At 39.2% G+C, this 27387-nt stretch overlaps 1 long non-coding RNA gene across 1 annotated transcript in view; it reads right to left on the bottom strand.

The window, feature by feature from the left end:
- The window catches only part of LOC129528235 (uncharacterized), a 97074-nt gene that overhangs the window by 58030 nt on the left and 11657 nt on the right, over positions 1–27387 (bottom strand). Inside the window, exon 2 of the long non-coding RNA XR_008673477.2 lies at positions 6637–6728. This is a non-coding gene — a long non-coding RNA (uncharacterized lncRNA). The remainder of the gene's footprint in view (positions 1–6636; positions 6729–27387) is intronic.

The raw sequence follows: 27387 nt of genomic DNA, 5'->3' as shown, positions 1-27387 counted from the left end.
TGATAAATATCTATATAAATGTACTCCCTGGATTCCAATTATTAGTCATTTTGTATATCAGGGACATATCAGTTGTGAAGAAATAGCTTGTACAGTCACCTTTTGACTCCTATTATGCATAATGCCATTTAGCTACAAACAGAACTTTTGTTAAAAAAATGAAAATTTTGTACAGAGCATATAATTGAAAGAGAAAAACAGTAGACGAAAATAGCTTCCAAACACTATACCCTTGGAGAAAAATATCATTGAGCATCTCAGAATTTCCACAGTATTCGTCCCACAAGAACTATTCAACAAGTAGGAACCTCCCATCTCCCCTGCACCACCACATAAACCCTTCGTTCTTGGCCTACATTTCACTGAAAGTGTTACCTATAGTTATCTTGCCACAAGCTGAGAAAGAAAGAGGTGTACTCAGAATTCATGTCACTATTTCAATCACCTAAGTGTGATTTTTATGTTTCAAATATTAAACATCCTAAATGGTCAAAAAAGTGGGGAGACAATGGATTATACTTTTTAAACATGCAAACCCAACCACTCAATTATACTTATGCTTCAGCTGCAACTTAGAACACTGAAGTAGTCCTTCATTTATCAAGCACCCGCAAAAGGGTTTGTTTCTTCATTTTGTTTTGTTTTGTTTTGTTTTGCTTTGCTGTATTTTTGTTTTTGGGGGGACATGTACACACAGGAAGCTTTCTGGCTCCTTTATTTTCTCATGGAAATGTAGGAGTTTTTGTTTTTTGTTTTGTTTTTTTCAGAACACCCCATGCCTGCTTTTATAGAAGTCACATAAACAACACCTAGTCTCATTGGAAAATGATGGAAACTTTGTCAGCAGAACTTCATGAAAAAGAAATCTCTTGTTTAGAAAATAAGTCATGATTTAAAAGGACCAGCAGCATCTGTGAAGAAACGCTGTCAGTCAGAATCCTACACACATGCAAAGGTTTGCCCGCCTCAGCCCTGTAGGACTGATTCACTCAGACCACACTGCTAGCCCTGTCACCAAGCTTTCGTTCTTGTCTCCCTTTCTCTGTGCCATTTTACCTCCACAAAGTTCAAACTCTTTGTCTATATAATCCTGAGTTAAAATAAAGTTTCAGCAGAAGAAGTAATATGACCAAATTAAGTATAACAAGGGAGTTTTTAAAAAATAAATAAGCTATAAGATCCACTAAAGAATTTACTACGACAGGGAAAAAAATATGTATTTTGTACTAAGTTATACACACTCTTTCAGGGGTACACTAAAACCCATATAACGCCATTGACTAGATAAGCCATTATAAGCTTATAAGCAAGTTCCAAGATGTCAAGAAAGGTGATTAGAAAGTATAGGGAAGCATAATCAGTAATCATGATAGAACTTAATTTTCAGGTATATTGTTGAGCCATGATTCTTGTTTCAGAAAGTAGAAAGCAGACCACTTTCCCTGTCCCATTGGTAATGTGAAGACTACAGTTCTGACTAGAAATGAAGAGGATTGACGAGGTGTTTTTGACACCTGTGCTCAGTCCATTCCTCCTCCTTCCTCCAGACTTTTTTCTCTGTTCATAGGCAGCGCGGAGATAATAGAAGATCTGCATGGTTGAGTGGGACTTCCTGGTTATGTTGCTTAAGATATCTGAGTACAGGGAGGAGTAAGCCCTGCAAAAAGTCTAGGAAATCTTCAGTGTTTCTAGTTTTCTGCTGCTCTAATTAAACATTTGAGATAAATTAACTGACACACAGAATAAAATCAGATACCTTCTCTCTTGTAATTGGTAGAGATTACATGTCTGAGAACTCAGTATCTAGCCCAAAGCCCAACATATGCAAAGGCAAAAATGACGAACGATTTAGTAAACGAGAATGCAGAAGCTGGGTAACCAGTTACCTAGAGAAAAGCATTCACCTGAGCAAAGGTTACTGTCCAGGGAGTTTTGCTTGTGGTCATATAAAGAAAGCATTATAGTTATTGAGGACTATGTACTAAGGCTTTGTGACAGGCTCTGTTACTGTCTAGTGAGGAGGATTCTGCCATTTAGAATAGGAAGGTGCACAATGTTAACTATTTTACGAATTTATTTTTTTTAGTGTGTTTTTTTTTATTCTGCCAATTGGAAAGCCATTTTCTATATTGTAACAACCTCAAAAACAAACACATCATACTATTCCTTTTACATTAAGAAATCTGCAGTTATATTTCAGAATATGAATTAGATTGCTAGAAACACATTCTCTCGATACACACATGGATATTTAAAGAATTATAATATTTTAGCCATTTAAAATTATTTTCATTTTCATGAAGTAAACTCAAAAGCTTTCCCTATCAATATGAAGAAAATGTAAGAGGCCGGGTGCAGTGGCTCACGCCTGTCATCCCAGCACTTTGGGAGACCGATCACGAGGTCAGGAGATCAAGACCATCCTGGCTAACACGGTGAAACCCCATCTCTACTAAAAAAAAAAAAATTAGCTGGGCATGGTGGTGGGTGCCTGCAGTCCCAGCTACTCTGGAGGCTGAGGCAGGAGAATGGTGTGAACCTGAGAGGCGGAGCTTGCAGTGAGCGGAGATCGCGCCACTGCACTCCAGCCCGGGCGACAGAGCAAAACTCCGTCTCAAAAAAAAAAAAAAAAAGAAAGAAAGAAAACGTAAGAGTATCTAGCTTCTGCGTCTCTGCTATTTATGTAGTCATCTATATGATTCCAGCGTACAATTTGTATGATTAGATTATTAGGGTCCTTTCACTCTATGAAGCACAGGAGAAAAGAATGAGGTTCCCTGAAGAGGAGCTGTTTACAAGGTGGCTGTTATGGACTGAAATATGTCCCTCACAAAATTCCTGTGTTGAAATCCTAACCTCTAATGTGACTATAGTTGGAGATAGAGCATTTAGGAAAGTAATTATGGTGAAATGAGGTCATAAGGGTGGAACCATAATCTGATAGGACTGGTGTCCTTTTAATAGGAAAGAACACCAAAGCTCTCCCTGTCTCTCCTCGAGGGCACAGAGGAAAGGCCACGTGAGAACACAGCAAGTGGGCAGCCCTCTGCACACCAGGAAGAAAGAACTCACCAGAAACCAGCCCTGCTAACACCTCAATCTTGAACTTCTACCTCCAAATCTGGAGAAAATAAATGTGTCGTTTAAGCCACTCAGTGTGTGGTATTTTGTTACAACAGCCAGTGCTGAAGAATACATCTCGCAATGTGTGGCTTCGAGCTGAGAAAGAATGAAACTGTTTTTATTACACATTCCTGTAAAGAGGACTGTGATGCATCATGTGGTATAAGGAATGGGATCTTAGAGGCATTGTTTCCATTTACAGCAGAAACACCTTAAATATAACATAGGAACAAGACATAATCTCTTACTCTAAACTTGGCTATTCTGTTCATGTAAAGAAGGAAATAGAATAAAAGCGGGCTACAGTATCTAGTTTGTTTTGACTTCACTATTTCTTAATAAAGCAGAAAGTTGCACAACTAAGGTGAAAATTCACAAGTGTACAAAGCCAGAGCCAGAAAATAAGTCAGATATGAAACCCATTATAGGAAGAGACAAAAATATTGAAAGATTTAGAATGTCTCACTTAACCTAAATCTAAATTTCCTCCTACCAAGTATTTTATATTATTTACTTGTTCTAAGTGAGGAAATTGTTCATGGGTTTAAAAAGACATGTTTGATGTTTTTGTTGTTTTTATCATTAAAAGCACAAGAAATAGCAGGAACTGGAATTCAGCACCTCACAAATTTAGGCATTGATGATTACACTGACACTAAGAAAAACTCATCATCCCAAAGTAGGTGACAACACTCTTTCTCTCCCTAAGGAATAATTCCTTGTTCAGACATACTATGACTGCAAACTATATGCAATGCAGCTGTCCTTTTTGCCTAGGTACCAGATTTTGTTGGGTACACATAGTAATTTGTATGTTTATAGTTATATTTCAGTCTTATTTAGTGTCCAAACAATTGGGTGGTTTCACAAAAATTTAGATTTCTTCCTTCTCTTTAAAAACCAAACACCTGGCAAGTGTGGTTAGAGCTGAGCAGCAACTGTTCCTCTATTTGGGAACCTCAGCTCCCCATAAACTCAACCAAGGCAACTTCACTCATATTTGTTACCTTCCTGTCTCTTCCAGACATTTTCGTGTATAACCTCTGCTTTAATATTGGGAAGTTTTCCACCATGGCACACATTTACCTATGCAACAAACCTGCACATCTACCTCAGAACTTAAAAATACACACACACACACACACGTGGAGGTTTTGCTTTTTTTTAAAACCAGTGTCTGTGTCCTGTTCTTCCCTCCCCATCAATACTTCTATTCTGATAAAGCAATCTAACTGTAAACTGCAACACTGGGATGACAACTGGAGAAAGGAAGGGAGGAAGAAGAACTAACAATCATAAATTTGATCTTGGAAAGCACAACCCATGCAAGAAAACTCAACCAGAGAATGAAAGACAGGAAGATGTGCAGTAATGCACATTTTTATTCTAAAATTTTAAATACTCGGTATATGTTATATACACTTCATATGTATGTTCAGTGTCAGAGAACGGGAGATGGGGTTAGAAGAACATACTGTCTTATTTATCAAAGTCATATCAGATTTAACTTCTTCTAGATTCTGGGATCTGGGCTAGGAAATATACATCTCTACCTACCACCCAGCTCTAGATTGAACGGTATTCAGTGGTACCCAAGATGATACTGAATGAAGCCAAAGCCCCAAAGGCCAAGTCTGTATAGGTCATCCATCTCTTATAACGTGAGAATAAGTAAATGAAAAGGTAAAAATGGAGAAATACTAGTGGGGCTCACAGAAAAAAAAATGCAGAAATGTAGAAAAGGCGTATCATCTCAAAGATTCTGAACATAGATGTAAAAATAACTTAGCACAAAAAGAGAAGAAACATCTGTAAGTGATTGGCCTTTTTTTTTTTTTTTGAGATAAGAGTCTCGCTCTGTCGCCCAGGCTGGAGTGCAGTGGCCCAATCTCGGCTCACTGCAAGCTCCACCTCCCAGGTTCACACCATTCTCCTCCCTCAGCCTCCTGAGAGGCTGGGATTACAGGTGCCCACCAAGTGGTTGGTATTTTTTAAAAGACTCAAGATCAGATACATTTACATTGTTGTGCAACCATCAACACCATCCATCTCTAGAACTTTTTTCATCTTTCTCAACTGAAACTCTGTACTCATAAAACAATAACTCCCTATTCCCTCATCCCCAACCCTTGGCAGCCATTCTGTCTCCTTGAATTTCACTACTCTAGGTAATACGGGAGCGGGGCAGGAAGTGCTGGGCAGAGAAGGCAAATCTGAAAGAGCTTGGTAACACACGCCCATTGGGGTTTCAGGAGTCACAGACACCCATCGCTAGACGCTGCCATGGGGCCTAAGCCCAAACACCCTCACCTGGGCCTCTGTACCTTCCTGTCTGGATGCTCCTGGTAGGGGTTTGAGCTGCGGGATGACCAAGCAGGCAAGCCACACCCTGTCACACGTCCTGCGAGGGGAATCAGGGAACTCTCCCATTTCATAGGTACCTCATACAAGTAGAATCATATCATATTTGTTCTTTTGTGACTGGCTTATTTTACTTAGTATTGAGTAAAATGGTACACTTTGTTATGTTTATTTTAACACAATTAAAAAATGCTCAGGAAATCACCTTCTTTATGAAATAGGAGTAAAATGTCATGAGGGGAAAATTAAGCAATAGGCTATAATTAAATAAAAGTCAACAGGATATTAGATAGGTAGAATAAGAAAGAATTGCAAATAGATTCTAAAATAGAAAAGGTCATTATATTTCCCACTGGGATTTGGCAATGATTTCTTGTACATAATACCAAAGGTACAGACAACAAAAGAGAAAAACAGACAAATTGGAGTTCCTGAAAGTTTAAAATTTTGTGACTCAAAAGACACTATCAACAGAGTAAAAAAGCAACCCCACAGAATGGGAGAGAATATTTGGAAATCATATATCTAATAAGGGATTAATATTTAGTATAGAGAATTTTTATAACTCAACCAAAAGCAACCTGATTGAAAAATGGGAAAAGGACTTAAAAAGACATTTCTCCAAAGATATACAAATGGCCAATAAGCATGTGAAAAGATTCTCAACATCACTAATCACTGGGAAAATGCAAATCAAAACTACAATTAGATAAAGCCTCACACCCATTAAAATGGCTATGATCCAAAACAAAAAACAAACAAACAAAAACAACCCAGAAAATAACAAGTTTTGATGAGAATATAGAGTAATTGGAACCCTTGTGCACTGCTGCTAGGATTATAAAACAATATAGTCACTGTAGAAAACACTATGGTAGTTCCTCAAAATTTAAAAAAAGGATTACCATATAACCTAGCAACCCTCTATACGTGAAAGAACAGAAAGCAGGATCTCAAAGAGATAGCTGTACCCCAATACTCACAACATTATTCACAATAGTCCAAATATGTAACCTACTCAAGTGTCCATCAATGGATGAATGGATAAGCAAATTGGGGAATACACATGTGTATCAGTCTGTTCTCATGCTGCTAATAAAGACATACCCAAAACTGGGTAATTTATACAGGAAAGAGGTTTAATTGACTCACAGTTCAGCATGGGTAGGGAGGCCTCAGGAAACTTTCAATCATGGTGAAAGAGGAAGCAAACACATCCTTCACATGGCAGCAGCAAGAAGTGCCTAGCAAAAGGGAGACAAGCCTGTTATAAAAGCACCAGATCTCATGAGAACTCACTCACTATCACGAGAACAGCAGCGTGGGGCTAACCGCCCCCGGGATTCAATTACCTACCACCAGGTGCCTACCCCAATACATGGGGATTATGGGAACTACAATTCAAGATGAGATTTGGGTGGGGACACAGGCAAACCATATTACCATGCAATGGAATATTACGCAGCCCTAAAAAGAACAAAAATTCTGTCATGTGCTGCAATATAGATGAACCTTGAGGACATTATCCTAAGTGAAATAGTCCAATCACAAGACAAATACTGTATAATTCCACTTAAATGAGCTACTTAGAGACATCAAAATCATAGAGTCAGAAAGTGGAATGGTGGATGCCAGGGGCTTGGGGAAGTGAGGAGTTATTGCTGAATGGGTATAGAGTTTGTTTTACAAAATGAAAAGAATTCTGGTGATATGGGGATGGTGGTGATGGTTATACAACAATTTAAATCTACTTAATGCCACTGGACTATACACTTTAAAAAAGTTGTTGTGCTAAGTTTTATGTTATGAATATTTTACCACAATTAAAAATTTAGGAAAAAAGTTGATACTGGAAATAGTATACAGCTAAGCTGATGCTATAGAAAAAAAATGGATCTAGAATGCAGATGACAAACACAAAATAATCCCATGACATGTGGAAAGCGTTGTTCCTGGCACCTAGCAAGGGCTCAAGAAAAGGCAGCCATGATTATACTTGGGGAAGGGAGGCATAAGACCTCTGTGATGAAGAAATAAGTGAATAGACAGGGAGAAGATGGGAAGGTCCTATGACCCAGAGCCTTCTAAGAACTAGAATATTCAAAAAGGGTCACCACACTCCAGGCCAAGACAATTCAAACAAAACAAATGAACCACAATAATTTTAATGGCAAGGATAGTTTAAAAATCCACAGCATAGGCAAAAAATAAACAAGAGGTTACCTAAAGAGAAAAAAAAATGTTTTCCTATTTGTATCTTTTCTTCTATACTAAATACTATCAGACTATTGTCTTATGGACAACATGCACTGTATTTAATGATCATTCCTTTCACAAAATCGTGAAAAATCAACTCCAACCAAGAAAGAATCAAAACTGAGAACTCAAGAACAGAAAAATTAAAGTTAGGAATAAAATAAAAACTTTAAAAGGAATGCATGAGATGAGGGGGTTTTGATAAAACACCCACAATGGTTAATTTTATGTGTCATTTAACTGAGCTAAGGGGTACCCAGATAGCTGGTAAAACATGATTTCCAGGTGTATATGTGAGGGAGTTTCTGGACAAGATTAGCATTAGAATCAGCGGACTGAGTAAAAAAGATCCATCCCTGCCAGTATGGGTGGGCAGCACCCAAACCAGTGTGGGCCTGAATAGAACAATGAGGCAGAGGAAGGGTGGATTCTCTTTTTCCCTGAGCTGCGACATCCATCTTCTTCTGCCCTCAGACACTGTAGTTTCTGGTTCTCAGACCTTGGGACTAGGACTGAATTATTCTACTCATTTTCCTAGTTCTCCAGCTTGCAAACAGCAGATCATGGGACTTCTCAGCCCCCATAATCACATGAACCAATTCCCATAATCTCCTCTTTCTCTATCTACCTACCTGCCTACCTACCTATCACTCCATCCATCCATCTGTATCTATCTATATCATCTATATCTACATCTGTATATCTGTATCCTCTTGGTTCTGTTTCTCTGGAGAACCCTGACTAATACAACACCAAATCACAAAAGTCCTGTTGGGCATCACCACCTAAAACTACCAAAACTGACTGAATTAACAACATTAAGGAACCTAAAAATACAGACAGGTTGATGCCCTCTTCCGTAATGGCTCCTCTGTCAAGATTTAAAGCAAAATAACTCATCATGATTGCTGTTTCTTATTATTATTTTGTTATTAAATTTCCTCTAGAAATGCCTATTCCCCACAGACGTTTACCACAAGATTCAAACTCAAATCAGTGAGTAGGTCTAGTGGTGGAAGTAGAGAATGAAACACAGGAGTGTATCAGATTATTCTCTCCATCCATGTGTGGGTTTGAAATTTTGCATAATAAAAAGTTTCTAAAAAAAGAAAAAAATATACATGCAGACACAAAGAAAAAAAAAAGAATACTTAGCAAAATGAAGGTAGCCAATTTGTCCTTCCAGGCAAGAAATGCAAGTGAATTGTGTGAGGTCTTTTTCCTAAATTATAAGTGTTATAATTACTTAGTAAAGAAAATAAAATTTTAAAACTACGTTTAAAAAATAATTATACTTAAGAAAAAATACTGTAAGGAAACTTAAAACACAACTTTTAAAATCAGATTTTATTGAATAATGGAATTATTAATATTTCTCTATTTGTACTTTCCAAATTTCCTTTAAGAATTATAAAATTTAAAATGAATAAATTAATATCTGAGCTTGCTTTTTCTTGCACTGCTCTCTTGGATATATTGGAGAAAAATGAGTTTTCAGTGAAAATGATATTGTATTTTGTTATTTATTCATAGCCTGTCTTATTAAAAATAAATATATTCTCTTTTAAAGTCAGTACTTAAATAAACTGGGTATGAAAATATATTATCAAGCTAACTTTTTTAAATCCAAAAATTTTACAAAAGCAACTAAGAGTCACAAAATGACAATAGCATAAATTGATAATGTTGATTTTTATGGATCAAAATTTAAAGTACCATAAGCCACAGGTTTACTTTCTGTGTTCCTCCTTTATTATTTTAATGCCAGTTTATTATTGAACCTGTAGTCACCTTGCTCTTTAAAAGCTCTCACCAAAAAAAAAAAAAAACCAACTCATCTATTTTATAATGAAAAGCACTCAATCTTTAGTCAAACCACCAGAATCAAAACCTCTATTTTTTACAAAGCATACTATCATTTTAGCATTTTACTTGATAAAGTATCTGCTTTATGATTTGCCTCAGACTTCAAGCTATTTTCTTGTTACACACTTTTTAATCTCATCACTGCTTCTCCTTGTAATTATTTCTTGTGCTGCTGTAATTTTCCATTGGTCTTCTTCAATTCCACTCTGTGTCTGAGCTGATAGCACACCTGACCTTTCAGGCATCCATTCATTTTGCAGTAAACTCTGGCACCTGCATTTCTCCTGCCTTCCTTTTCCAGGATGTTTTTATCCTTACTTCTTGCATCCCTCCACATTTTGCTCCAAAATAATTTATCATCCCTGTTGTCCTCAGGAATAACTTTTGTTCCAATTGCGAAGCTAAATTAATTGGACTCCTTCACTGTCTCTTTGGAAAATTGTCTCTCAGTTGAACATTTCTAATTATGGCCTAAATAGCTCCTACAAATTAAGGTCAGAACCACTCCATTTCAAGAATGTTCAGACTATTGTTAACACAAAGAAAATCTTTTTTATGTATAAACAAACCTTTGGCTAAGTTTTCACCTATAATGTAAAGAGTTTTCCATGAGTGTTTAAATTTTTTTTTTTTTAAGACAGGGTCTCACTTTGTTGCCCAGACTGGAGTATAGTGGCATGATCTTGGCTCCCTGCACCCTCTGTCTCCTGGGCTCAAGCAATCCTCCCACCTCAGCCTCATGAGTAGCTAGGACCACAGGTGTGTGCCTTCATGCCTGGCTAATTTTTTGCATTTTCAGTAGAGACCAAGGTTTGTCGTGTTGCCCAGGCTGGTCTTGAACTCCTGGGCTCAAGCGATCTGCCCACCTTGGCCTCCCAAAGTATACATAGGGGTAAGCCACTGTGCTGGTCTATCTTTAAATATCTTGACTATCAGCACTGCTATCCTCAAAACAATGGGAGACTGAATATAGAAACAGACAATGACCACACCACATATAAATACAGAACTCTGACCCACAATCTGCAGCAGCCAGCCCAGAAAGTCAGATTTGCAGAAAGTCAAACTGCTTACAAGTCAGATTTGCAGAAAGTCAAACTGCTATCTCTAGCAACCAGTCCAGGAAGCCAAACAAAAGCCTCTGTAACAGTTGCACAGGGCCAGGCCTTGATTAATAACTAACAGCTTCCCTAATTTTTTTTTTTTTTTTTTTGAGATGGAATCTCACTCTGTTGACCAGGCTGGAGTGCAGTGACGCCATCTCGGCTCACTGCAAGCTCCGCCTCCCGGGTTCACACCACTCTCCTACCTCAGTCTCCCAAAGTAGCTGGGACTACAGGCGCCCGCCACCATGGCCAGCTAATTTTTTGTATTTTCGATAGAGACTGGGTTTCACCGTGTTAGCCAGGATGGTCTCGATCTCCTGACCTTGTGATCCGCCCACCTCAGCCTCCCAAAGTGCTGGGATTACAGACGTAAGCCACCATGCCCGGCCACAGTTTCCCTAATTTTTAGCCCCACATCCAACTTAGAAAAAATCAGAGAAAGCCAAATATGCACCCCTAACCCATCACAGAGGATACCCCCTCCTCCAGCTTCCTGGTGCCAACAGCCTCCAATCAGGGCATTCCTGGAGCCTTCCCTTGCACACTACAAAGCTTTCCCCTCACCTGCCTGCCTTCGACTCTCTGTCAAATGCAAGTGATGGTGGCTGACTCCCTCGCTGGAGCAAGCACTGCATAAATAATCCCCGCTTGCTCTCATTTAGGTGGTCTTCATGTACAACCACACTTAGCTTGCAAAAACTCTAATAGAGCTTAACTTTTAGATATGCTATGAGGGCTAAAATGTCCATTTTCTTTTCTAGTTTATTATTACTGGAGATGTAAGGCTTAAACTTCTAAATGTGTACTACGTCTTTTCCATTAAAATCACACTTACTATACTGGCTTTGTACGTAACATAATTATTTGCCTTTTTCTCTGAGGACTTCTGTATTAATAAACTCATTTATTGAGCGCTTGCTCTGTGTTAGACATTGAGGAGTACATAGGTCAAAAGAGACGGTATTAACTAGGTGTTCACAGTCTAGTGCAGAGAGGACACTGCCATCACTTTGTAATCCATCATTTATTTCACTGAGTATCAGACCATCGCCTATTGCTCTTACATGTCAAATTTAGTACAAGGTGGTAGATGAATTTTATATCTAACAGGGAAAGAATGGGTTTTCTCCTCAGGTTTCTACCAGCTCCCACCTAGAGAAGTGGTTCAGGAAGATGAAAGTAGTATAGCCTTCCTGACAGCTTAGAACCCCACTGAAATGGTTCTGGTTTCCAGAAATAGTAGTCAGAGAGCTAAGTTGAAAGGGAACAGATCACCAGGTGCTTAATGGAAACACAGAACTCTCCATCCTCACCAGGAAGCTTCATTTTTATTCTAGCCAAATATAGGGCTTTCCTTTGGGCTATTAACAAAGTCTCTGACAGCAGGGCCTAGAGCAAAGCTCAGAATTGATTTAAAGAACAAGAGGAAAGCCATTTTGTACCTCTAACTTTTCCCATCTAACTGGCAGTCAGTGCTGGCTATTTCTCAAGGGAACCATCTTCTCTCCAGTGGTTCAGCCAGATCGGGAACTACCGCAGGTATCAGTGATATGAAGACTTAGCCATGATGTTTTCACTCCTGCTTGAAGATACTCAGATTTATGGTTTCCAATTTAGGACAAGAATTATTTGTTCCTAATTTACAAGAGAAAAACAACTCCATTAAAAAGTGGGAAAAGGACATGACAGACACTTTTCAAAAGAAGACATTTGTGTGGCTTATAAACATATAAAGAAAAGCTCAGCATCATTGATCATTACAGAAATGCAAATCAAAACCATAATGAGATACTATCTCACACCAGTCAGAATGGCCATCATTAAAAAACAAAAAATAACAGATGCTGGTGACATTGCAGAGAAAAGGTAACACTTATACACCGTTGGTGGGAGGGTAAATTAGTTCAACCATTGTGGAAAGCGGCATGGCGATTCCTCAAAGACCTAAAAGCAGAGCAACCACTCAACCCGAGAATCCCAAAACTGGGTATATATCCAGAGGAATATAAATCATTCTACCATAAAGACACATGCACATGTATGTTCATTGCAGCACTATTCACAATAGCAAAGACATGGAATCAACCTAAATGCCCATCAATGACAGACTGGATCAAGAAAATATGGTACATTTACACCATGGAATACTATGCAGCCATAAAAAAGAATGAGATCATGTCTTTCGTGGGAACATGGATGGAGCTAGAGGCCATTATCCTTAGCAAACTAACACAAAAACAGAAAACCAAATACCACATGTTCCCACTTACAAGCAGGAGCTAAATGATAAGAACTAATGAACACAGATGGAAACAAGAGACACCGGAGTCTACTTAAAGGTGGAGGGTGGAGGAGGGAAGGGAGCAGAAAAGATGACTACTAGGTACTAGGCTTAATGTCTGGGTGATTAAATAATCTGTACAACAAACTCCCGTGACACAAGTTTACCTATGTAACAAACCTTCACATGTACCTGTTGTGGTGATCAGACCCAACACCAGGTTGTGGGGGTGACAAAGTCTGGCAGAGTTAAAGGATTGAGAAAAAGACAGTGAGAGAGAAAAAGGTGGGACACCAGGGCGCCATCGCTAGTGTGCGGAGGCTGCGAAGGCCCCAAGCTCTGGGAGCCCACGCTATTTATTGATAATCCAACAGAGAAACAGGTGGTGAGAATGCGGAGGTCAAAAAGGACACGTTGCATTAAGCACATGATTTACATCTGTGATGGTTTAGCATTTATATGGAACATGTTCTGATATTTGAGATAATGGGAATAGGAGCCTAGGAACCTAGGAGCAAGGAGCCAGCAAGTCTAGACACATTCCAGAGGACATTATGCAAGCCCTGCCTCAGTTTCCTTCCCAATACTCAGCTTTTTCCCAACATGTACCCCTGTACCTAAAAGTTAAAATAACTAAAGAAAGAAATCTTTGTTCTTCCACACCCCAGCTTAACTAGTCCACCGTTTGTGAGAAAGGACTGTTTCTCCACATAAATCTCCATATTTATATATATGGTTGAGATGAGTGCGATAGCAGCCTCCAGGCAGGGGTACCCTAGAACCAGCAGCATGAGGTTGAACCAGCCTTGAAAAAAATAAGTCATGACAATTAAGAGGAAAAGTTATGTGGCAAAGTATCGTGCAGTTCAATACCAGGGTTGTGCCAGAAGTTCTGATAGAAGAGAATTACTAATTAGCCTGTGTGCTCCATTCCCTCATTTGTTTTGGTTTCCATTTAACCTGACTAGAATGTAAAATTCCCTGCCTGAGATGGAAATTGTTCAGCCCTCTCATCACGTATTGTGTGGGAATTTTTCTTCCTTCCAAAACTACACTTCCAGGGGCATATGCTCCTTGCTGCCTAGCTGAAAAGGAATATTTGTAAATCTCAGTTACAAGGCCCAAAATGAGCATTCAAGAATATGCTAATATCAGGCCCGAACTTCTGTGTGCTTTTCAAGTCAGGGCATAAAACTCAAACCAGAGTCAGATTCTAAAATGAAAATGTTATACACAAATTTTCAATTACCTACGAACCCCCACAGCTACTGTGGGGTTATTTGAAGGTATATCTATAGAGATTACCTAAGCGAAAGGAGGGTTTTCTAATAATTAACACAGGGTTGGAAAATACATTCAGGAGATATTTGTTTTCTTTTCATCTTTCTGCATGAATGACAGTCTACTTTATCTTTGATGACCCCTGGGAAGAATGTGCCAGGTGCCTTCAGTGACTCTTCATCAAGTCCTTGACATACCTGCCTCCCAGTAGTTTGCTATTAGCTCATGCTTGCACTGAGACTACAAGTTCATGCTTCCGGACTCTAAAAATTAGGTCATGAATTGTGTTTCAGGTGATACATTTACACATACACATGCATCCTAATTTGAAGGATTTAATTATATATTCCTTATACCTGTAAATTGAACCAGAAGAAGATATTTGTGATCCCTGCACAAGAAAATAAAGAAACCTGATCTTCAGGCCACTTACAGTCTCATATAAAGTGTGATTTCTAACCCCACCATTTTAATGACTGGAAGCTGATTCAAACTTCCTTTCTACTAAACCTGCACCAAAGCGTTTTATATTCTTCCAGATTGCTTATAGGCTTGTACTTGGTAATTAATCCCCCAAGTGTAATATAAAGTGAGGCAAATACAAATATCCAGGCTCCTGGAAGCAGCTGGCTGTGCAGGTGACGCAGGTAAACAGATCAGCATCTAGAACCTAATTGGAAAATCGGGGCGAGGGATGGGGTGGCAGCAGGAAGGAGAAAAGAAGGCTGCAAAATCAACCAAGCAACATTTCTATTTCCAGAGAAAGCAGAATTCACTGGCTAGATTAAAAATGACCAAGAAATTTTATTGCCAGCTTATTTCCACAATGTAAACATTATTAAATGAAAAGAAACAAGAAACCAATTCAGTTCCAGTGTGAATGTAAATAACAGTAATAGGCAATGCAGCAGCACACCATATCTGACCCCCTGGGTCCCAGGCTCATAAACCTCCTCTGCTTATGATGACAAACGCTCCAGGGTATAGTATACCCAGGCCCAGTGAAACTGCATACAAAATTGAACACCTTCCAGTCCATGAGTCTTGTTCATTCTTTGTGGGTCGTAATGTATGATTAGAAGACTGCCTTCTCAGATTTTTGCTCTCATTTCAAATTCTTTCTGGAAAAGTAACTTTCTAAGCAGAAGAATGATTCTCAGTTGTTATCATCAATTGGTTCAGCAAAAAAAAAAAGAAACCACCGCAAAAGCAGATTCTGTCAAAAAGTGTATGTTCCTTATAAATCTTTTTAGAATTATTAGAACCAACTAATATAATAATTAACATGCTAAAATAATTCCAGTCTATGGAATAACTAGATCAAATGGTTACTAGAATTGTTAGTAAATCAAATGTTTACTGAAAATTACAATCTCATAATTAAATCATTTGTGCTAAAAGAATAATTTTGAAATTTTGCCATAGTCCTTATGCAGTTTATAATCTGGGGAGAAAATAAGATATCGATGGAACAGGAAACATAGCACAAATGCCTTACCTGTGTAAATAGACTGCAAGTTTATTTTCAGAGCAAAGGAAAATTTTTAAGGAAAGGAGTATTCAAGAAAGACATTTATGAAGGCAGCTAGGTTTTCAGCTAACCCTTGAAGAATGAGGAAGCTATAGCGAAGTGGCAGGGAAATACTGCAGCTGTGAAGAATAGCATGAGTAAGGTGCAGGTCATAAAATGGTCGCACATAAGATTAACAAAGAGAAAAACCAATAGCTTCCCTCCATGCTCAGACCAGCCGAATGAACAATATCACAATAAACTGCATTCACAAAAGCCTTATTAAAAAACTGTAAAGCACTTATAAATAAATCTTTCAAGAGAAGTGCATGATCCAGATAAACATCCTGAAACTAAGTGGAGAGAGAAATCCATTCTTACATAAGGAAACTTAATGCCAATATTGCTGGTAATTTTTCTTAATTTATATATTCAATGAAACTTCAATTAATACTTTAATTTTTTAGAACTTCACAGAACTTGAAAACTTGATCCTAAAAGTCACGTAAAAGAGAAAAGCAACATGAATAGCAAAGAAATCTTGAAAAAGAAGAAATTAATGCTTGCTTGGTATTATACAACACTGTAGGAAATTAAACAGTGTGAGTAAAGGCTCCAGAGATGATAAATAGATCAGTGAAACAAAACAAAGTATTCAGAAACAATCCCAATTATTTAGAGCTGAAAATATTAAAAGGTGGCATTTCAAAGCAGTGGGAAAGGATATACTATTCAATTTGCCCACACTGTGTTGGAACAATTGGCTATAAATTTTTCTTTAATAAAAGTAAGGTTATATCCCTGCATCACATTAATAACAGATATCAATCCTCGATGCACTAAAGGACTCAATGTGAAAAACAAAATTCTGGTAGTGTGGAAAAAAACAGAATTGTTTATAACCTTAAAGGGAGGTGGGAACCTTTCTTAAATAAGATGCAAAGCGGAGGAGCAATAAGGGAAAAAAATGGATAAATTGGCCTACATAAAAACTTTAGTCTCTACTGCAAAAGAAAAGCCTAGTCTGGAAGAAAGTGTTTGCAAAATGTAACACATACAATGCACGAATATCCAAAATTTTTAAACTTCCAGAGGCCTTCCCTTCCCCTACCCAAATTCCCAATATAAGCAGAGCCCATAAATCAGCAAGCATCTTCATTTCTTCTTGTAAGAACTGGGAAAAAACGATCCTGAGCTAGAACCAGAGCAACGCAGAGGGCAGCATAGCTCAGAGAGCACGAGAAACACGACACTTCCAAAAACACAGGACAGATGTTCAGGGCAAAAGGTGTATCCCTTTTTTGGAGACACAGTTGTGAGAAACTGGTTAAGCTAAGCTGCTGAAACAAGCTCCATAGGACACAGCTTTGTTTCAAAAACCAGGTGAGATATGGCTACAAATAAGTCATAATTTCCAATGCAGAGGAAAAGAAAAGCACGAGGAATGAAATTCTGCACTAGTCTAATACCCCACAGGAAACTTGCTTTCCTTGGGTGGTCCAGGAAAGCCCAACTTATTCAAAATCAAGCAAAATAAATAAAAGGAACGGGCAGGGAACCAATGTGACAATGCAATAAATGAGAGAGAAGGCGCCAGTAAAACTCATTATCAGATGAGTAACAACAAAAGTAAATAAATAAAAATGTTGCCAAAGAACAGAACAATCTATAGCCAAACATTTTGTGAGGAATTTAAAGTGTAATGGCCTCTAGAATGAAACCACAGAAATATAAATCTTATCAGAACTGCTATACAATTCACACATGTGTGCGCACACATACACACACACACACACACACACATCGAAAACAGAAGGAAGCAGAGATCTCATTGTAAAATGCTTTTTAACATGTATAAAACCAGAAAATATATGAATGTAACATAAGAGAACTAAGACAAAGTATATCTATCATATATCAACAAGTATAAATGAGCTAAACTCAACAATTTAAGAAATAATTGATCACTAAACAAAAACAGTATATATATATATATGTATGTATGTATATGTATTTTTTTAAAAATCTAAACAGAACTGAAAAGGTTGGCCATAAAAAAGAGGGGTAAGAAATGAAACCCGGCTGGGTGCAGTGGCTCACACTTGTAATCCCAGCACTTTGGGAGGCCGAGGCAGGAGGATCACGGGGTCAGGAGTTCAAGACCAGCCTGGCCAATATGGTAAAACCCCGTCTCTACTAAAAATACAAAAATTAGCTCGGCGTGGTGATGCGTGCCTGTAGTCCCAGCTACTTGGGAGGCTGAGGCAGAAGAATCACTTGAACTCGGGACACGGAGGTTGCAGTGAGCCAAGATCGTGCCACTGCACTCCAGGCTGGCCACAGAGCGAGACTCTGTCTCAAAAAAAAAAAAAAAAAAAGAAACGAAACCCAAATAAAACCAAAAAGAGGCAAGAAATAGGGGAAAAGAGAGAAAAAGAGAAAGATCATGATGTTATTATTAAGAGATGCTATGAAAATCAGAGCCAAAAACTTTTTTTTTTTTTGAGACAGAGTCTCGCTCTGTCACCCAGGCTGGAGTGCAATGGCAATGGCACAATCTCGGCTCACTGCAACCTCCACTTCCTGCTTTCAAGCGATTCTCCTGCCTCAGCCTCCTGAGTAGCTGGGACTGTAGGCATGCGCCACCACGCCTGGCTAATTTTTGCATTTTTAGTAGAGACGGGGTTTCACCATGTTGTCCAGGCTGGTCTCAAACTGCTGAACTCATGATCTGCCCACCTCAGCCTCCCAAAGTGCTGGGATTACAGGTGTGAGCCACTGCACCCAGCCACCAAAAACTTAAAAGATCAAAAAAATTACAAAGACAAACAGGTACTTCAAAATGTTTAAAGGTGGTATTCACAATGAAGATAATTTAGGAATACCTATACTCCAAGCAGCTTGGCCCCAACATCTCTAATGAAAAAAACACAGGAGACACAAGAGACAGATACAAACTAGTAGTAGGAAATGCATACTGTCAGTCTAAAGCAAATAGATAAAAACAAATCCTACAAATCTAAAAACTTGCTGTTGCTGGTAAGTAAACTTAACTATTCTATGCTCAAACACTTTGTTGAGAGGACATTTGGGTTAATGTCATTCCATTGGACTGACACTAGAAACCAGCGTAATGTGGGCTTGAGAAGAGCAGAGCTGCAAGTCAGGGAGAATTTTACATTTGGCTATATTCAGTTTTACCACCACATAAAAGGGGAATATCCTGAAGGCTGCAAGCAGTTCAGAAAAGTATTATTAGAAAGGGAGATGGAAAGAGAAAAAAATATTCTTCTGCATCATAGAAGAAAAGATGTCATCGTTATTTTTTACTAAATGTAGAAAATATGTTTAGTCCTATTAGATTTATGTTTTCCTTTTATATTTCATTTTGACAGATATATCTGTATTCATAATATCCATGTCATATTAGTATAACATTAGGTATTGAATTTAGAAATAAACTATCTTTATATATGGGGGAAGTCAACATTTAAATAATTTAAATAACAATTAGTAAGTTATATCTAACATATTTATAAAATTCAGAAAACAGTGAAGACAACATTCTTGTTAAGTATCCATGAGCAATTCATAAAAAATAGCTGCATATTTGACTCCAAAATATGAATAAATATAAAAGCACCAAACTGACAGCTAGAGTTGGGTAGGCAGGTTTCTGGCTTCCAGCCTTCATCCTGGGTGTCACTACCATGAGTTACATGACAAAAGATTTCATTTAGGTTACCAACAAGTCAACTTATAAATAGTGAGATTATCCTGGATTATTCAAGTAGGCCGAATGTCATCATACCAGCCTTTAAAAGCGGAGCTTTATCCCTACTGAGGACAGAAGAGGAATTTGAAGAAATGCAGAAGATGGGGAACATGTAAAGCCGGTGAAAGATTCGAACCTCGCTGGCTTGAAGATGAAAGGAGCCACGTGGAAAACACATGAAGGAAATGAATTCTGCTAAGATTCTGAGGTTGGAAGAGGACCCCAGGCCCTGCTGAGAACCTTCATTTCAGCCTGGTGAGCCCGTGGGCAGGGAAATCAGCCAGGCCCACCAGAATGTCTGACCTCCAGCACTGAGATCATAACTAGGTGCTGTTTGAAGCTGCTAAATTTGTGGTAATTTCTTATACAACAAATTGCATGTGGTTATCTCTGAAAAGAGAAATGGGCCAGGCGCAGTGGCTCACGCCTGTAATCCCAGCATTTTGGGAGGCCGAGGCAGGCGGATTACCAGGTCAGGAGTTCGAGACCAGCCTGGACAGCATTGTGAAACCCCATCTCTACTAAAAATACAAAAATTAGCCAGACGTGGTGGCACACGCCTGTAGTCCCAGCTACTCGGGAGGCTGAGGCAAGAGAATCACTTGGACCCGGGAGGCAGAGGTGGCAGTGAACTGAGATGGCACCACTGCACTCCAGCCTGGGTGACAGAGCGAGACTCTGTCTCAAAAAAAAAAAAAAAAAAGAAAAGAAAAGAGAAATGTGAGATTGGGGTCAATGGAAACTTAGATTCATAGGAACAGTTTGAACTTTAAAAAAGAATATATTTATGATACCTGCAAGTTCAGTTTAAAATTTTAAATTCTAACCTCAGCTCAAGAAGCAGGGCTAAATCTGTACACTGACGGTGGGCCAAACAAGAGAGTAGAATAAAAAGATGAGATAACTATTTCTCAGATTTTAAGTAACAATATATGAAGGTTTGTTTGGTGGTTAAGGCTTATTTATTTTGTTCTGAATCTATTGTTAAACATATGGATATTCTATAAATTTGAAAAATGGATTGATCTTTAAATGAACTAATAAGGTTTTCTCAGAATTTATATCGCAGAGTACTTGGTAGTGTTGGAAATATTTCATCCAAAGAAGTAGAATATCAATTGCAATAAAGAGACTTGTCTTTTTTCCCCCAAAGTGTCAATGAGAACTGTAGGCAGTGATTTATTTGACCACTTTTTACAGTAAAATGCTGCCAAAGTGGAAATAATTACACTTGGCCAGCGTATTTTACTGCCATTTAGGTGATCACCCACACATGAATTTATCTTGGCAATCGTAAGTAATATAGTTTTAACATTTTCATACACTTCATACTGGAATGAGTCTCACAAACCTAAAATTACCATATCAAGAAGCTAATTCAACCATTCAAACAATAGGAATATTGAGAGTACTGATGCCTTCAGAATTTTAGCCCCCTGCCCAAGGGCATAACAGTTTGGTAGTATCAATGTACTCATAATATTTTTAAAGAATTTAAGTTGAGTTTAAATTTACTTCACTAACGTGAATAACCTCACCTTTATTTTATGACTCAGTATAAAACTAGTTAATTTAGCTTTTCAAAAGACTTATACATATAAACTTCATAAAGAGCCGGTTCCACTCTGAATTCTGGCTTTTCTCACACACATTTTATCAAGAGCGCAGACTCCCAAGAGAGTTCTGATAATCACGTCCCTTTGATTCATTCCCATCCAAATTATTCACATGTAAATAGGTCAACTCAGTCTTTTATTTCTGAATTTTGTCCTCTCATGATGATTCAAAGAATGAGCCAATCTGTTACCTATTTATTTTTTAAATGTTTATTTTTCTTACACAGAAACTCTGACATAGATATTAGATCACAAACAGGATAAGAGAGGAAAATACTTCCTTTTTTTTTTTTTTTTTTGAAATGGAGTTTCGCTCTTATTGCCCAGGCTAGAGCGCAATGGCGCAATCTCAGCTCACTACAACCTCTGCCTCTCAGGTTCAAGCAATTCTCCTACTTCAGCCTCCCAAGTAGCTGAGATTACAGGTGCCTGCCACCATGCCTGGCTTTTTTTTTTTTTTTTTTGTATTTTTAGTAGAGATGGGGTTTCACCATGTTGGCCAGGCTGGTCTTGAACTCCTGACCTCAGGTGATCCACCCGCCTCCGCCTCCCAAAGTGCTGGGATTACAGCTGTGAGCCACTGCACCCAGCCAATACTTCCTCTTTATATAACCTTTTAAATTCTATTAAACAATTAACCAGGGCTAGCTGAGAAAAAAAGAAAAAATGCATTTTTTAACCATCTGATAACAATGACCAAAAAATACAAGAAAATATATGAAAACATATGAAACAAACAAGAATGACTAAACAATACAAAATAATCAGTTAATAAAAAGTATACCCTAACTTTGAATATTTTCTAAATCACTAAACATTAAAAATTACATGAATAGCTTTAAGTTGCCCTTTTCTGTGGGTTTCCCAGCTTACTTGCTGATAAATCATTTCTTGTTTTTCCACAGGCATTTACTTGGGAAGCCACAGGTTTTTTTTTAAATATACTTCCTCAAAAAATAAAAAGCAAACTGTTTTTAAATACACTTTAGATTTTCTTGGTATCTAAGTCCATATGTTTAATTATTTCTTGATAAAATCAAGCATGTCTAGTACCTGGTATCTAGTAGGCACTTAGCAAATTTGGTAAATATATGAATCTAATACATGTTTTGTGTTTCTGAAGTCAGAAGTCATAGAATTATTTAATGTCAGTTAAGGATACCTGATCAGACTGGATTAAGAAAATGTGCACATATACACCATGGAATACTATGCAGCCATAAAAAAGGATGAGTTCATGTCCTTTGTAGGGACATGGATGAAGCCGGAAACCATCATTCTGAGCAAACTGTTGCAAGGACAGAAAACCAAACACCACATGTTCTCCCTCATAGGTGGGAATTGAACAATGAGAATACTTGGACACAGGATGGGGAACATCACATACCGAGGCCTGTCATGGGGTGGGGGGAGGGGGAGGGATAGTATTAGGAGATATACCTAATGCAAATGACGAGTTAATGGGTGGCACATATATATATGTTACATATATACATATGTAACAAACCTGCATGTTGTGCACATATACCCTAGAACTTAAAGTATAATATTAAAAAAAAAAAAAAGGATACCTGGTCAGGAAATAATCCCATTGTCCTTGTACTCTCTTGTCTCTGACTATAACCCCACCAAATTCAGAGACTAAATTTTAGGTAATAATAATGCAAAATACCAGATTAGAAAAGAAAGCAACAGGTATGCTTTATATCAGAAGTAACAACACACACACACACACACACACACACGCCAAAAGAAGCAGAGCACTCATAGTATAATACACTACAATATCATGACAGTTGGAGTGGAAACATTCAGATTATCGGGGTAGGCATTCCTTCATCTCTCTAGCTAGCCTCTTTCATTCCAGAAAGAGGTGAGTGAGTGAGTGCAGAAAGATGGAAAAAGCCTGGAGCTTCTGTTAAAGAGACCAACACAAGCTGCGCTTAAGACCTAATTGGAACCAATTTTTAAAAAGGCATTTATCCTACATAAGCTAAACCTGGAGGATTTAAAGTAAAACAAACATATTGTTAACTCTAATTATACTGTTAACTCTAATAAAGAATTTAAAAGACTTTTTCCAACTACTGTTAGGAACACATGGAGGTTGGAAATGGAGCTCTGTTCTGGACAGGTCCTTCTCTACACTAAAGTAGAGATGTCAGGTAGGCAATTGGATACAAGAATTTATAGCCCAGGGAAGTATGAATAATTTGTGCTGCATTAAGATGTAAGGGTACGAGTATGCAAAGAATCCCTAACGCCTTGCTCTGAATGATAACGTAGGGAAAGGGAGTTGTCAAGGAATAGAAAGTCCAGGATTAAGCCTTGGTGCATCCCAAGGTCTAGTGACCATAGAGGTATCAAAGAAGATTCAAAAAGATGACCAAGATGGGGCAGGCAGGTAGTCATAGAGAAGAAAGAGTGGACTCCGATTTTACAGAGGTAACACGAACGTGTTTACAAGGAGGGAGTGAGCAGCTGTATTGAATGATGCTGCTAGGTTGAGTAAGTTGAGCATAGGCAAGTGTTTAGGATTTAACAACAGGAGAGGTGGATGATTTTGACCAGAGCAGCTTCATGGCAGAAGCTGAAATGGAAGCCAGATTGGGGCAGGTTTAAGAGGAGATGTAAGAAGTTGTCCTGCCTTTCCTCCCACTAAGCCTGCTAAGACTCTAATTCCTTCGTTTTCTGCCCCTTCATTTTTTCCCACGATTGGCCCTTTTCTGGCCCCTGTACTTCCTTATTTAGTGCAGACCATAAGGCACCTGGGCCACTTCTCAACAATTCCCACAAATCTCTCACAACCCTGTTTTTCTGTCATGGTTGCTCTTAATGCCCCAGCACTAGCACTCCTACAATCTGCCTCCACTGCTCTCAAACCCTGGGCTCCTGGATGCTGGTGCATGACAATGCTACCATGTAAACAATGTTGCTTCTAAAGATCATGTCACAACTTGATGACCCTCTTATGTGTTCTTGGTGAGGTTCAGCCCCAAAGCCTTCTGATTATGCCTCCTATCAATGCCCACCTTATCATTCCCCTTGACCTTGCTCCTACTTCAGTAAGAAAACTGAGGTCCTTGAACATGAACTACCTCCATTTCCTGCTGTCCCTCCACCTCTATGAATTTGCCTACTGTAAGGAACATGGCTGTGCTTTGGTCAAGGATAGGCTGAGGTAGGATGTTTACATTTTGTGTGACTCAGCGAGTTTAGAGCACAGGTGTATAACTCCACTTGTTATCATAGGCATGTAGCCATAATATGGGAAGGCCACCACTTGGCTCTAAGCCACTATTGTCTGATAAAGGTATAATTGCCCTGCTGACACTGTACATGTGCTTGCGCTGGCACCCAGAGAAAGAGAGAGAGCCAAAGCTGTCCATTTTGCAGACGGCCGGGGGGAGCCAGGGCACAGCCCAGCTCAGCTCATGCCCAGAGAAAGAAAACTGCTGACCCTGAAGGCAGGGGAGAGCCGGCCGTGCAGCGGTGTGTGGGAGCCGGCTTCTGAGCCAGAGCAGACAGCCAAGACAAGGCGGGCAATATAAAAGAGCTAGTGTGAGTAAGCTGCTGATGAGAGAGCTGCTGAATAAAACTACATCTCACCTGCTTACGACCCCAAGTGTTCTTTCAGCTATCTGCTCATCCACCCACTCCCTTCAGACCTCAGCATGGGCTGCAATCTGACCCCAAGCTGGGCATTTGGCACAGTCGTGAACCTGACACCTACATACTTACTTTCATCATTCAGAAAATAAGTGTCCCCTTCCTGTCCAAGCCAGTTCACCTATGAGTCCTCTTAATCCCACTCACTTCTTTTTCTCTGGGACTGGGTTATTTCTATTATCCTCCATCTCTTTCCAACACCTCACATTATGACACACCTCACATTTATGGCAGTGTGACCTCACATTGTCATGCCCTCTTCCCCTGAGTATTACCTCCTTCACCGCTCCCCTTTCTCTTATCATCCCTTCTCAATGAAACGTATTTTAAAAATCAGCCCACATTCCCCATCTCCCATCCACTGCTTCATTCTCTCAAATCTAGCTTCAATTTCTACCATTCCCATGAAATTGCTCTCAGACGTCAGTCACCGCCAAATGAACACTTTTGAGTTGTTATCTCATGCAACTTTCCTGCTACGTTTGACTTATTTTTTTTTTAAGAGATGAGGTGTTGCCCAGGCTGGAATGCACTGGCTATTCACAGATGCAATCCCACTTCAGCGTGGGAGTTTTGACCTGCTCCGTTTCTGACCTGGGCCAGTTCACCCCTCCTGAGGCAACCAGTTGGTCCCCACTTGCAGGAAATCACCATATTGATGCCAGACTTAGCATGGGCAGCCAGCATAGCGCACTACAGCCCAAAACTCCTGGGATCAAGTGTTCCTCCTGCCTCAGCCTCCCAAGTAGCTGAGATAACAGGCACACGCCACCATGCCTGGCTTTACTTATTTTTCATCCCTCGAAATTTGTCCTTTCTCAGGTTTCTGAACTCTAAAACTATTTCTTTCTGCTTTCTGACAGTTCCTTCTTGCACATATCTTAGTGTTGGCATTCCAGGGTTCTGCTTGCAGTCCAATACTCTTTCTGTATTCTACTTTGAGTGCTTTCATCCACCCTTATGGCATTGATTACCACATACACATTGATGGTTCCCAAATCTAAATATTATTGTCTCTTTTGTGATTTCCAAATCATGGATCAGTTATCTCCCAGGTATCAGATGTAACAAGGACAAAACAGAATTAATTGTCTTTCTCCTGCCCAAACTCCTGACACTCATTAACATGATCAGGTTTTAATTAATGAATAAGCCAGATGCAACCTAAGAATATGTAGTCCAGGCAACCCAGCTAGAGATAAAACATTTTAGCACCTAGAAGTTATTCTCATAGTGTTCCTTCTTGATTCTGGCTTCAGTTTTAAATAATTTGCCAGGTGCCAGTCTAACATAGGGTGACACTTTCCTATGTGGAAAAATAGAGTTTTTCTAAGCAAGGGTTCATGATTTGGAGTCTTGCAAAGGAGGTGGCACATGGGCAGGGAGATGAAAGAAGGCAATAAGTATCTAAGTCCTAATTCTCTGATAAGAAGTGTCTATAGAAGTCAGGCCAGTTCTCAAATGAGGAGCCAGACCCATGGCCATTCTTGTGAGGGTATGGTGTGGCTGGTCCAGTAGCTGTGCTGGGATACAGAGGTGATGACATCGGACAAGTGGCCAGCAAAAAATAGTGGCTTCTATTAACTATTACAAACTTAGACTGTATACCTGGCGTAGAATGTCTGCATCGAGGGATGAGGAAACTCAACTTTGTCTGTACTCCCCCAAGGAGATGCAGTAGGAAAGTCAAGGTCCAAGGACAGAAGTACAGAGAACCCACTGTGTTCAAAAGGACTGGTGGTGGCATCTGTGTATGGTCTCAAATGCACTGGCCTCTACATGACTGCCATGGAGTAGCTCTTTAGTGATGTACAAAGTGACAAGGAAGTGCATGCCAAGTTTCCCACTACCTTCCCAAAAGGACAGGGTAGAGGAAGGTCAGTGGAGTTTAGAAAATTCCTAAAAATACAATGAGGTTGTAGAAATTATTTATCAAGTGGAAGAAAAAGGAACCAAACAATGTATCCAGAGACCCAGGCCAGGCTGAGGGATAGGCTATAGAGATTCCTGCTTAGTAAGCTCATGTTTCATGATGACCTGAAGAACCTTCTAGTTTGCAGTGGAAATGCAGCTGATACATGAAAAAGGAAAGACAGCGACAAAGGTAATACACACTTAAGGACTGGGGTAAGCCCAGAGAGTCCTTGTCTCAAGTTCAGGATCAAGTTTTGTTCACAGATGTCAAGGTGAGTCATGGCAATAAAAGACTGGGGTATGGCCAATGAAATCTATAGACATGGAGGATTGTAAAGCACCAACTTCAACATCGAGGGCAAGGACACATCTCAGCAAACACATGTGGGTTTCTGCTGTTGTGGTGGGCAAGATGCCATATAGAGGCAGCGTGGGCCCCACAGGGAAATGTGTGTGGGGTTTTGGGTGAGCCACCTCAACCCCTTACAAGATTAGGCTCAACTCATCTAGACAGCTCAAACAATCCCCGTCCTCAGACAGGTAAGGCCACAGGCACAGTAAGAACCCAAGAACTTGATCTGTACTGCTTGATGAAGGGGACAAGTGGCTACCATCTTCCTACAAGCAGC

This window comes from Gorilla gorilla, chromosome 17 (genome assembly GCF_029281585.2).
Source record: "Gorilla gorilla gorilla isolate KB3781 chromosome 17, NHGRI_mGorGor1-v2.1_pri, whole genome shotgun sequence".
Taxonomy (NCBI): domain Eukaryota; kingdom Metazoa; phylum Chordata; class Mammalia; order Primates; family Hominidae; genus Gorilla; species Gorilla gorilla.
This window is presented reverse-complemented; position numbering and strand designations above follow the sequence as displayed.